Source organism: Camelus dromedarius, chromosome 2 (assembly GCF_036321535.1).
Source record: "Camelus dromedarius isolate mCamDro1 chromosome 2, mCamDro1.pat, whole genome shotgun sequence".
In the NCBI taxonomy this organism is placed as follows: Eukaryota; Metazoa; Chordata; class Mammalia; order Artiodactyla; family Camelidae; genus Camelus; species Camelus dromedarius.
This window is the reverse complement of record NC_087437.1, coordinates 76,904,930-76,918,048: the sequence shown is the minus strand read 5'-3', so window position 1 is coordinate 76,918,048 and position 13,119 is coordinate 76,904,930. Positions and strand designations below refer to the sequence as shown.

Sequence of the window (13,119 nt, the reverse complement as noted above, 5' to 3'; positions counted from 1 at the left end):
CCAACCTATTATAATAATCCCTTAGATTATATTCTTCACTCACGGTTGTATATATTTTTTGCAATATAATATTGTAGTAACTCCTGTTAGAGTAGCCAGACTTTATTTCCCTTCCCAAAGTTTTGCTTGGTCATGGGATCTGCTTTAGCTAATGGAATGTAGGCAGATATAATATATGCCTTATCTGAAAGAAAGTTTAATATACTTACATAACTTGCCTTAGCCTTTTGTACTTCTGCCCATCTGCCTTGAAAACAACATACCTGGGGAAGCTGCTGGTCCCACAAGAAAGAGGAGATACACAGAACAAACTTGCACCCAAGGCTTGAGGTGAGCCCTTGAGCCTTCAGTCTACCTGCAAAACCATGAGTGATAAAAATAAATTACTGTGATTTTTGAGATCATTGTTACATGACATTACTGCAGCAAAAAGCTCATCTAATACACCACCCTAGTCCAATGCTCTTTCCCTCTTCTGGACTAATGCATGAGCCACTTACCTGGTTTTCAAGAAATTCTCTGCAGTGATCTCCATAGAGCAGCCAGAGTGGGTGTTTTACAGATACAGATTCAATCAGTCCACAACCCTTCTAGGAACCATTTAATGGTTTCCTATTGTACTAGAATATAGCTGTAAAGGTACTGATGATCTGTTAACAGGAATACATTTTGGAAGTGCTAGATCATTTTAGAAAAGAAGCATTTCTTTCACTCACTCAGTTTCAACTACAGGATTCACGTTTGTTTTGCTTCCTTAATTATGCAGAGCTCTTCAAGTGTTAGGTCTCCAGTGAGAGCTGAAGGTCTGCTAGGATCTTTGTCTCTTGTCCCTATTTGTCTGGCTCACACTTAATTATTTACTACGATTCAGTTCCACTTCCATCTCAGATACTAATTTTGTCCCGTAAGATTGTTTTCCTTCACTTGCCACTATTTGCAATTACATAAAAATGTTTATTCATATGTCTGCTTTATTTTTCTTCCAAAAGATTAAAAGCTTCATAGAGGTAGAGCCTTTCTTTTGTAGAGTATTATGCAAATTAATACTTTTTGTACTAAAATTTAAATAAAATTTAAATAATATCTGAAAGATGAACTTGAATGACTTTTTCTCTAGTGGTTACAGTAAGAAATGGAATGGTTGGCAAAATATTTATCAGGGAAGAAAACAAGAGACATTTAATGTGTTAAAATACTTAAATATAAATAAAATATATATATCATCTTAATATGAATAACTGGAAATTAAATGGAAAATGCATCCAGTGATTTTAACACAACTTGAAAATGTAAAAGTAATAGTGGTCATTTAATATAGTCAAGAAAGGGAGTAAGGCTTGAGTAAATGAATCTGCTTTATATGATTCTATGATTTCTTATCCTTGAAGTGGTGCTCTCTAGTCACACACTTTCTAGGGAAGCTAGCAATGGAAATTCACAAGTCATGATTTATTTGAAAGTTATCTGGAAGTCCTTCACAATGGAAAAAAAAACAGCAGAGGAAATACTCAGACGTTATGATTAAGTGCCTGACAATTCTTAGGGCAGGTAAATATATTATTGATCTACCTGTGGTCATGTTGTTGGTTCAAATCTAGACCATCCTATCTAAAAACTATTACTCTTTCTCTTTTATCTGCTCAGAGCACATAGGGATGTTACTTAACCCATTTCTAGACTGCAGGTAACTACATTGCAATCTTCGCTCTCAAGAGAACAATTTATTGCAGAAATTATGACCATTAGGGTAAGTTACCTAAGGTCTATACCTTTACATAGATGGTAAAATACGGTGGAAAGCACTGAAGTAGGAACTGGAAGAAATTTGATTCTCTTATCTCCTATTTCCTCTGCCACTCCACATCAGTAAGGAAGTCCCTTTACTTTTTCAAGACTCAGATTGAGAGAGAGAGAGAAAGGGAGAGAGAAAGAAAGAGAAAAAGTAAGGGAGAGAAAGGGAGGGAGGGAGGGAGGAAAGGAAGGAAGGAAGAAAGGGAGGAAGAAAAAATTTTTCTTTACTTGTTATTCTTTATTTAAAAAGGTAAATAAAAGAGATAATACATGTAAAAGCACTTTGTGAAACTTAAAGACTACTGTTATAATGGAGTGCATTATTATATGCTTAATTACTCTGACTTGGCCAAGTTGCTGCCCAGACATGTTAACAGAATTTAGACAACTAAAAATATGTATTTGGGGAATCAATATTTTCAGAATCTGCATAACTGTCATATGGTGGGCTGACATTTGAGCTATTTTAATAAGAGATTTAAGAGTAAATTACTACTGTTTTATGTGCATTTTTAAAAAATTAATACATTCACAAATTTCAAACATAAAAACTACATAAAGGATACATTTTTGAGAAGGCCTGTTCCCACCTCAGGGAGCACCTAGCCTTTTCCTCATCACCATCCTCTTCCATAGGTAGCCTCTTTTATTAGTTTCTGTTATAAATTCCCAGGCCTTCTTTATGTAAACACAAGCAAATATGAATATAAATTTCTCTTGTTCCACCTAAGTTAGCAAACCTGCATTGTTTTTTTTTTTTTTTTAAGAATTTTAGTTGGATTTTACTTTTAGAACAATTTTAGATTTATGGAAAAATTGTGAAATAACAGAGAAATTTTCCATATACCCCAAACCCAGTTTCCCCTATTATTACCACCTTACATCACTGTAGCACATTTGTTACAATCAAGGAGCCAATAATAATCCATTATGATTAACTAAAGTCTGTATATTTTTAGTATTTCCTTGGGTTTTACTTACTGCCCTTTTTCTGTTTCAGAATCCCATCCAGGATATCATACTATATTTAGTTGTCATGTCTCCTCAGGCTCCCCTTGGCCATGACAGTTTCTCCTGCTTTCCTTGTTTTTGATGACCTTGGCAGTTCTGAGGAGTGCTAGTGAGCATTTTGAAGGATGTCCTTCATTTTGGGTTTGTCTACTATGATTCTAATGATTAGACTAGTCTTGGGGAGGAAAACCACAGAGGGAAGCTGCCATTCTCATCACGTCACATCAGAGACACAGGCTGTCGACCTGACTTATCACTGATGATGGGAAGCTTCCTGCATGGCTGTAGCGATGACTGCTCCATTTCCACACTGTGAAGTTACTCTTTTAGTCCCTTTTCATATCGTCTGTAACTTTTGCTCTTTGAAATTTGCTGCTATAGTATTTGTACACATATATTCCAAGTATTAGACCCTACTGGATCCTGTACCTTGGCATTACAATGTTTTTTGGCCTAGATTCTACATTTCCTGAGATTAAGATGACTCCCTGTTATTTTCTTTAACTTATATTTGACTGACCTACCTAGACCATTTTTTATATTTAACCATTCCAAATCAATTTGTTGTAGATGTATTACTTTTCTAAAGCAAAGAGTTGCAACTCATGCTAAAAATCTTTTCCTTTTTAATAGTTAAACCCATTATATTTATTGAAGAAGACATGACCATCTTTCAGAATCTTATATAACAGCTAGCATGCAAAATGACATGTATTGCATAATATATATGAGCATTATATAATTTACATACATGTGAATGTGTATGTAAACATGTATAAATTACATATATGTATATATGTATGTGTGTGCATGCATGTCTGTATGATTTGTTTTCTATGCCTCTTTTTGTAGTTCCTCTGAAATTTTGGAGGTCTTGTATTTTTGTTCTACTGGTTAATGTTACACTTATCCTGTGATAATAATACCCTTAGACCTTCCTCCTTTAGATAACAAACATGTTATCTTTTATGAAAACCAATAAAATTAGCTCCAATCCTCATCCCACCCATCCTTTCCTGCTCCTTTGTCATACAATTATCTTTTTACTGAATGATTACTTTTGTTCTCTTTAATGTGCTAACACTTTCACTACTAGACTAGGCAATTTAAATGATATTCTTTGGAGACTTGGGAGAGTATAGCTCAGTGGTAGAGCACATGCTTAGCATGCACGAGGTCCTGGGTTCAATCCCCAGTACCTCCATTTAAAAAATTAATAAACAAGTAAATAAACCTAATTACCTCCTCCCCCCAAAAAAGAAAAAAGGTAAATGACATTCTTTGAACCCTATCCTCACAGGTGAGTTCAGTAAGCTTGTTCTACTTCCCTTTCTCCCAGTTTTCATTATTGAATCATTTATATGTCTGAGAGCATTTAAAATTTACGTTTCACTTTTTATCCTTATCTTCACTGTATTTTTGGCTTAGATTTACAATTAAATCTCTTCAATGCTTATTGCTGTTCTTTTGCTAAAACATCCTTGATTTGCTGGAGCACTCAAGGACTTTTCTCAAGGAGGGCTTAGGAAAAAATATTCTCAGAGTTCTTACATAAAAATTCAGCATTTGTAGACTTTATGTTCAGAGAACAACTTGCTTGTATATAAAATCTCTGGCTCATATGTTCTGAGAATCCTGTAGTACATACTATTTATGTTAAAAGAGATAATTGAGTCGAATATTTATCAAAAATAAATTTCACAAGCATTTTTGCTACTATTTGTCAAATACTGTTAGGTGCCAAGATTTAAAAAACAAAACAAAACAAAGCTACCTTTGCAGACAATATAGTCTAAGAATGGAGACAGTATGCCAACAAATAATTAAAATAAGATCCAAGAAAAACTAATAGTAACCAAAAACATAAAATGTTGGGGGAGCACATTTAAAGCTCAGATAAAGGAGCAGATACTAGTACAAATAAAGGTATATTTATTCTGTTTGAGTGAATGTGCTTTAATCAATAGTAATATACAGTGCTTTAATTACAAATAGCTATTTAATATATATGAATCCACTAACCTAAAAAGCTAGTCCAAAGGATGCAGTAGAAAATAACTTTATTCCCCCTCTCCCCATTTTGTGCCCTTTCAAACCAGCTCTGGGGAACACATTCTTCCTTTCCTCTCCGTGAGCTCTCTGACTCATCCCATGATTGTTCCAACAGCTCACAATAATTCATTTATTTAAATACCTCTTAAGCATCACTTATATGCCAGGCGAAACAATAGGAAACAAAACACAAAGCATAAATAATTTTATAAAAGATTTGTAATACAGTGGAAACAAGTGACCCAGAGTACTGGCTTTAAAGAATAACTTTTATGTGGATTCCATTTCACATGGGTTGGTCTGGGAAGGTATCCCTGAAAGCTGTTATCTGAAATCCGATGGAGCAAGTCAGAAAGCCAGAACATGTGGGTGGGAGAAAAGCATTCCAGACAGAGGGAATTGCAAATGCAAATCTGTACAGGAGGAGCAGGCTCCCTGTGTTCTTGGAACAGAGAGGAAGTTAGGGAGGCAGTACCTGACTGAGCAAAGAGGAGAGCAGAGGAAAATGACATCAAAGAGGTAACAGGACCCCAGTTCATGTACGGCCTTGTAGGTCAGGTTAAAAAATTAATACCTTTCTATGGACAAAAGGAATGCATTTGTATGGTTTTAAGTAAAGAGAGGACATGATCCAGTTTTTATTTTAACCAGATCACCCTTGCTACTGTGTTGAAAAGTAAACGGTAGGCGACATAGATCAAAATAAGGAGACCACCATTAGGAAGCTTTTAAACGAGCGAAGGTGAGAAATGATGGCGACTTAGATGAGCATGTCAATGAATAATGTACTGAGAAGTAGTCAAGTTCTCAATATCATTTAAAAGTAGAGCCAACATGATTTCTTAATGAATTGGATGTGAAATGTCAGAGAAAAAACAAATCAGGAATGACTTCACAGTTTTCTGACCTTAACATCTGGAGGACTGCAGTTGCTATACACTGGGATAGAAGGAGACCAAGAAACAAGTTTAGTAAGCAGGCTGAAATCAGGAGTTAATTTCTAGCCATGTCAAGTTTGAGGAGCTAAAGAACATCCAAGTGAACAAGCTGAATACACTGCATATACATATGGAGTTCATATGAGTTGTCTAGGATTATATAGGAGGCAAGAGAATTGAGTCATCTAGGAGTTATAAATTATATTTAAAACTGGACAGCTACATGTAAAACAATGAAATTAAAACATATTCTCATACCACATACAAAAATAAATTCAAAATGGAGTAAAGACCTAAATGTAAGTCAGGAAAGCATAAAATTCCTAGAAGAAAACAGAGGCAGAACACTCTTTCACATATAACACAGCAATATTTTTAGGGGGGGTCTATCTCCTAAGGCAAAGGAAACAGAAGAAAAAATAAACAAATGGGACCTAATTAAACTTAAAAGCTTTTGCACAGCAAAGGAAATCATAACAAAATGAAAATACAACCTCCTGAATGGGATAAAATAATCACAATATTTGACCAATGACCAATAAGGAATTAATATCCAAAATATATAATCAGCTCATACAACTCAGTATGAGATAATCAAACAATCTAATTTGAAAATGGACAGAAGACCTGAAGAGACATTTTTTCCAAAGAAGACATGCAGATGGCCAACAGGCACATGAAAGGATGCTCAATATTCCTAATCATCAAAGAAGTGCAAACCAAAGCCACAATGAGATACCACCTCACACCTGTCAGAATGATTATCATAAAAAGACCACAAATAACAAATGTTGGCAAGGATGTAGAAAAAAAGGAACCCTTGTACACTGCTAGTGGGAATGTAAATTGGTATATATAAAACAGTATGAAGGTTCCTCATAAAATTAAAAATAGAACTACCATATAATCCAGCAATTCTACTCCTGGGTATATATCTGAAGAAAATGAAAACGGTAATTAAAAAAAAAAAATATATATATATATATATACCCTAACGTTTACAGCAGCATTATTTACAATAGCCAACTTATGGAAGCAACCTAAGTGTCCATCAACAGATAAGCGTATAAAGAAGATGTGGTATACATACACACACAAACACACATGCACACACACACACACACACACACACACACACACACACACACACACACGGAATAATACTCAGCCATAAAGAAGAATGAAATTTTGCCATTTGCAACAACACGGACAGACATGAAGGGTATTATGCTTAGTGAAATAAGTCAGACAGAGAAAGAAAAATACTGTATGTTATCACTTACGTGTGGAATCTAAAAAATAAAACGAATGAATATTAAAAACAGAAACAGACTCACAGATATAGAGAACAAACTCATGGTTACCAGTAGAGAGTGGGAAGTGGGGAATGGAGGTCGTAGATTAAGCAGTACAAACTACTGTCTGTAAAATAAATAAGCTACAAAGATAAACTCCGCAGCAGAGGAAATATAGCCAATATTTTATAATAACTTTAAATGGAGTATAAAGTATAAAAATTTTGAATCACTATGTTGTACAACTGAAACTAATATAGCACTGTAAATCAACTATATTTCAATATTTTTTAAAGCTGTGGGACTGGATAAACTCTCCTAAGAAGTGACTGTAGTTGGGAAACCAGCTGCAAGGATCAGTCCCTGGAGCACTGCAGAATCTAGAGGTAAGGAATTTGGAAAAGCTACAGAGACTAAGAAAATGTTGTTAAAAAAACACCTAAATGAATTATGTGCTGGAAGTCAATGAAGAAAGTGAACAAAGAAGAAACGTGGTGTGTCATATGCTGGCTCAGAATCAAATAAGATGAGGACTGAGAGGAGACCACTGGATTTGTGAATGTCTGGAGGTCATTTGCGACCTTGGTAAAAGCAGTTTTTGTGGAATAGTGTTGGCAAAATCCTGATGGAGAGGGGATTCAAGGAATGAGCTGGCAGATACTTTCAGCCCTTTTGAGTTTTGCTGTAAAAGGAAGCAGAGAAAAACTTTTCCAATCACTTTAGTTGTAAAAAGTACCAGTTCAGTCATTAAAATGTCATTCTGTGGATGATGAAAAGCTCCCAGTTCTGACCCACGTTAGCTTTGGAAATGCTTCTGTGGCACAGGGTGGGTGTGGCTGACTTCTTTTTCCTGCCCATCTCTTTTCCTACTCCACTCCACTAATGGGGCTGCTGCTGGGTCGTGGGAGGCGAAAAAAAAAAAAAAAAAAAAAAGATGAGGGAGAAGGAAGGGGTTGCGAGAGGAAAGAGAAGTGATATTTGTCCAGCATTAATGAATTCTGACTTTGGTCCTCTTTGCGTGCATCTGTTTATATCTGACCTGCTAGGCTTGGAAAATGGTTCAAACTTAGTCTTCCCCTTACGGTCCTCAACTCTTGCCTCCAACTTGGGTTAAGGTCTAGTTTCTTAAATTCAAATAATATCTCCTCCATCTAACCTTTTGTAAATATTCTCTCAACACTCTGGTTTTGAGCATTTTACTCCAGACAAATTCTATTGAGCCAACTCCCCACCAAGTGACTCTCTTTGGCCTAAGTCCCCTTCAGACCACAGGATGGAGATGATTCATGCAGTCTTTGCCCTAAAAAATCTTGGGGAAAACAGACTTTTCCCAACACAAGCATTTTCCTTTGATCCATCATCAGAACAGCTTGGCAGCCAGACTCTTAAACTGTTAGATGCTTTTAGGCCTAGGTCTGATACCAAGGTTACCTTCTGCTAATCTGGCCATTTTCTTTGCTATATGATCTCCCATGAGGTAAACTGTAAAGTTCTACTTTGGAGGCTGAATTGAATACTGATAACTTTTACTTAATGTGTACTATGTCAAGGGCTACTCTAAAATCTTTACTCACATTAAAACAATGTATTGTTCGCAGCATCCCCCTTGAGATAAGAATCCATTTTACACACAGGAAGTCAGAAGTATAGAAAAGTTTAGTCATGTTCACAAAGTCACGTAATTTCTAAATGGCAAGGTTAGGATTTAAACTTAGTTTGGCAGTGCAATCAGTACTCTTAGCCAACATTCGCCTCTGAGGGGAGGAGACTGAGACTCAACCCCACACAACTACTAACTTCAATTAAGAACAGGAAAACTACATTTTGAATTTAGAATCTGTATTTGTTACACTACATGATGCTGTTAGTTTGTAAGAATGCTTTTGGTCTCCAGTAATGCCAACACTGCCACTTAACAAATAAATATCTTTGGTGCTGCTTTTGTTCACGTGCAGCAGCACAACATGAGAATAATAACAGGAAGTGGAAACTCCCTAAAATTTTCCAAGGTGAGCCATCCGATGGAAACCCATTCACTACCTTTCCTCATATCTACACAATTTGAAGATTCAGAATTTCCTGAGGAAGAACCAGTTACGAAGCTGATGTTCTTGAAGGCACCAAGTTGCATGATATAAAGTACAGGGGAAAAAAAATGAGTTGTGTCAGAGACAGCATACGAAGGACAGATTTTTCTTCATTTTCTACTCAAAACAAAGGGAAAAGGAAATGCTTGATGGAAAAAAGTACATAAGTCTATGGATTTACAGTCAGGAGAAATTTTCAAGTTTTGTTTGGTTAACTTTCTAAACTTATTTTTTTATATTTTAGGTAAATTCCTATCTAATATTGAAAATACAAATAGAAGGAAGATATTCATTCCTTAAACTCATTCCTATTTTACAATTCTATTAAATAAATTACTTTACAAAAATTTTAAAAGTACACTTTAAACTAGGGAGATAATGAAAAAGTGTAATGAAACATAGTACCTTTATCTGAGGTCTAAATTCCGGGTATCAGAATATCACGTGAGGCATCTCAGAGGCTAGTATTATACTGATATCTTACACATTTTAGCATAGACACATACTGGTTTCACACAATTAACCCTTCAGGTCCATCTCCTGAAGAGTGCTGGACGGTCTTTCTGTAGGAAATGTTGCTGATATTATTAATGGCCTATGATTGAAAAAAATAAGCAAGTAGAAATAAATAAAGTCAATTCAGCTATCTTCCTCCAAACCTTAAAGGCTTGTTTCAAAAACCCATGACCAGATATGATTTTTAAAGCACCAAAATGTGGAGTATCCAGGAACAAACAACAATCATAGCACAGTCCTTCACTACTTCTTCTCTCTTCTTCTCCTTCTTCTTCTTCTTTCTCCTTTTTCTTCTCCTTTTTTTTTTGAGGTATAGTCAGTTACAATGTGTCCATTTCTGGTGTACAGCATAATGTCCCAGTCATGTGTGTGTATACACACATACACACACACACACACACACACACACACATTATGTTCATTTTCACGTTCTTTTTCATTAAAGGTTACTACAAGATACTTAATATAGTTCCCTGTGCTATACAGAAGAAATTTGGTTTTTACCTATTTTTATATATAGTGGTTAACAACTGCAGTAGAAAAATCTCTCTAGATCAACTTCAGTATAAGAGTCACCTGGACAGCTCACTCAAATTGCAAAAGGTCACTACCCATTCCTGGATATTCAGTCTGGAAAGTCAGGGTGGGGTCAAGCTGCTCCCTAGGTGATTCTAATTCTGATGCTTACTGAAGTTGTCTAGTAACTAGAGTAGTTGTTCTCAAAACCTCAACCTCTGTACCATCTACATGAATACTATTTGGGGTTTTGAACATTATTTACTTAATAATTAAAGAATTTTTTCTGTAAAGTTTTATATCTGTATAGATATGTAGATCATAGATAGATAAGATAGAAAGAAAGAAAGAAAGAAAGAAAGAAAGAAAGAAAGAAAGAAAGAAAGAAAGAAAGAAAGAAAGAAAGAAAGAAAGAAAGAAAGAAAGAATCTTATATAGCCAGCTTACAAGTGATGGAAACATTTCATTAGCCATTTCATAATTCTGGATGCATGCATTCAGAATTTTGGATTGCAAACTAAAAACCATTAAAATTCAGCATATGCTTCTCCCATAAAGCATTGCAGTATAAATGATTTACATTTAACAATTCAAAAAATAATGTTTCAGAGCATAAATATTTCCAATGAGATGTTTTTAAAAAAGTATGCTATTAACTACAAGAATACTGTATAGTAAAGAAATCCTAATACACTGTTCATAGCAAATAAGAAACAGCTTTTTTTATATAGAACCATAAGCAGACATGGAGAACATGGAGACTAAAATAATCAACCTGGTATTTGAAATTTACAGTGACTCTTTAATAATGAAAGCTGATTTGGAAATTTGGAGATCTGATCAGGATGTTGAATATATATATAGAGAGAGAGGGGGGAAAAAAACTTTAGCAGATGGCAAGCATAAATTGAAATGTAATCTAAGCACCTGAACTTTTGTAGAAACACACATTAGCTAACACTCAATTATGAAATCTAATTACATTTCTTGTGAAACCCTCTTTTAAAATGTTGATCAGTTATTAACAGCTTAATATTTGTAACTACTTAGAACACAGTAGGTAGAGAAAAGACATAGTACAGAGAGACAAACTATAAAATATATGTGGCTCATCCATTCAGTCATCAGCTGCATGATAATCAAGAAAACGTGCTCAAATTCATTTGTGACTAACTGGCAAAGTCCTCATTACAAAACAGAAGCTATTCTTTCAAATTTAAAAAAAAAAATTGTTAACTGATTCTTAACTGGAACCAATTGCTTTTCTTGAAATCTTTTTTTATTTTTATTTTCTTTTTCGTCAAAGTGAAACCTTGCTTGACTACCTTCTTTTACCGTTGTGCTTAATTAAGAACAAAAAAACTGATCAATATGGCAATCAAGATAATTCAATAAGAAATTTTTTCATTTGTTTGCCACCAGTGAATGCCACCGAAACCACCACTACAGGAAGACGGATAGAGGAGGAAAGTCTAAGGCAATGTTTGAGCCAATTCACTAGTTTTAAAGTGTCTTTAGAAAAGATGTTGACCTTTGGTTCAGATACACAGTTCATAGTAATATCAATTCAAGTTTGCACAGATATACAGGGAGAAAATGTTTCCTTTCAGGCTAACTTGGTTTTAACTTACAATGCGACTTCTCTATTTGAAATGTGGCTAGCTTCATCTAGTCTAAATTGGGGATATGTATCATTGTCTCTTTTCACCTCGGGACAGTACTGGAAATGAGATGTTTCATTTCAATGCATTTTTTTTCCAGTTGAAATTGTGTAAACAATAAACTGGGAAAGATTTAATGAAATCATCAATAGCCTGGAGCCAGCTATTGGCCCTGTGCTAAGCATTTGGTATAATCTACTGTCTAAGAGATTGAAAGTACTAAGTATCAGGATTTAAGGTTATCACAAGCTCAGAGAAGGGAAGATCTAGGAAGGAGTTGGCACAGTGACTTCATATACAGAGGTTAGGTCAAGTAAAGTGCTAAGTGATCCAGGGCATTTTAACCAATGGAAAGAAACCATATGTATAATTCAAACACTAAAATTTATATTTTAACAGTGGAGAAACTCTAGATTAGAATTCAAGAGAACTTAATTTTCCTTCTGATTTTATTAACAACTCACTAGTTGCCTTTGGATAAGCCAAATAAATTTTCTATGCCTCCGTCTCCCAGTAGAAAAAAATATATATGTTAGAAAAGGACTATTTTACACAGAACATTAAAAATTACAGAATACAACATGGAAAGCAATAAAAAAACGGAGCTGAGCACTTTATCCTTACATCAGCTAGAGCAGTATTGCATTTTCTGTTGCATCTTACACTTTCATTTAAAGGAGTCCTGTAAAATGCTTGAAAAATTAGTCTGGAAGAGGATTTCCAAAGTGACTTCCAGCTCTGATTATGGAATAGGTATTTTAGATACGATATATAATTCTCAGCTCTGCCATAAGTAACCTCTGTAGACATAGCTTCTGTGACACAGGATTTTCAACAACACAAATTTACCTCAGAGAATGGGCATCACTAAAAGACAAATGAAGGAAGGGAATATGATGGAGATACGCCATGAAGGGCCTTCACTTTGTTAAAAGAGAAAGTCATTACGAGCATTTGTATTCATTTAGAAACAAGTAGAAAAGAATGCTACTATTTGATAACTTTCCTTCTGAATGGGATACATGAGAAAATAAAATTATGAAAGTAAAAAAACATTATTTCTATAAGGCTAATTAATGACTCAAATTATTTCTACAGCAATTTATTAGGTATAATATTAACCATGGATGTTTACAATGCTCTCAAGAACTCTTGGACTAAATGTTTTGGTTGGATAAAATGCATTGAATAGTATTTGAAAGGAGTGAGCTTTTGTCAGGACTATTTCATTGTTGTACAAAGATTTCACTGC

The 13,119-nt window shown here is 34.8% G+C and overlaps 1 long non-coding RNA gene across 1 annotated transcript in view; it reads right to left on the bottom strand.

Moving 5' to 3' along the window:
• The window catches only part of LOC116154394 (uncharacterized), a 437,010-nt gene that overhangs the window by 145,701 nt on the left and 278,190 nt on the right, over window positions 1-13,119 (bottom strand). Inside the window, exon 3 of the long non-coding RNA XR_004138287.2 lies at window positions 264-355. This is a non-coding gene — a long non-coding RNA (uncharacterized LOC116154394). The remainder of the gene's footprint in view (window positions 1-263; window positions 356-13,119) is intronic.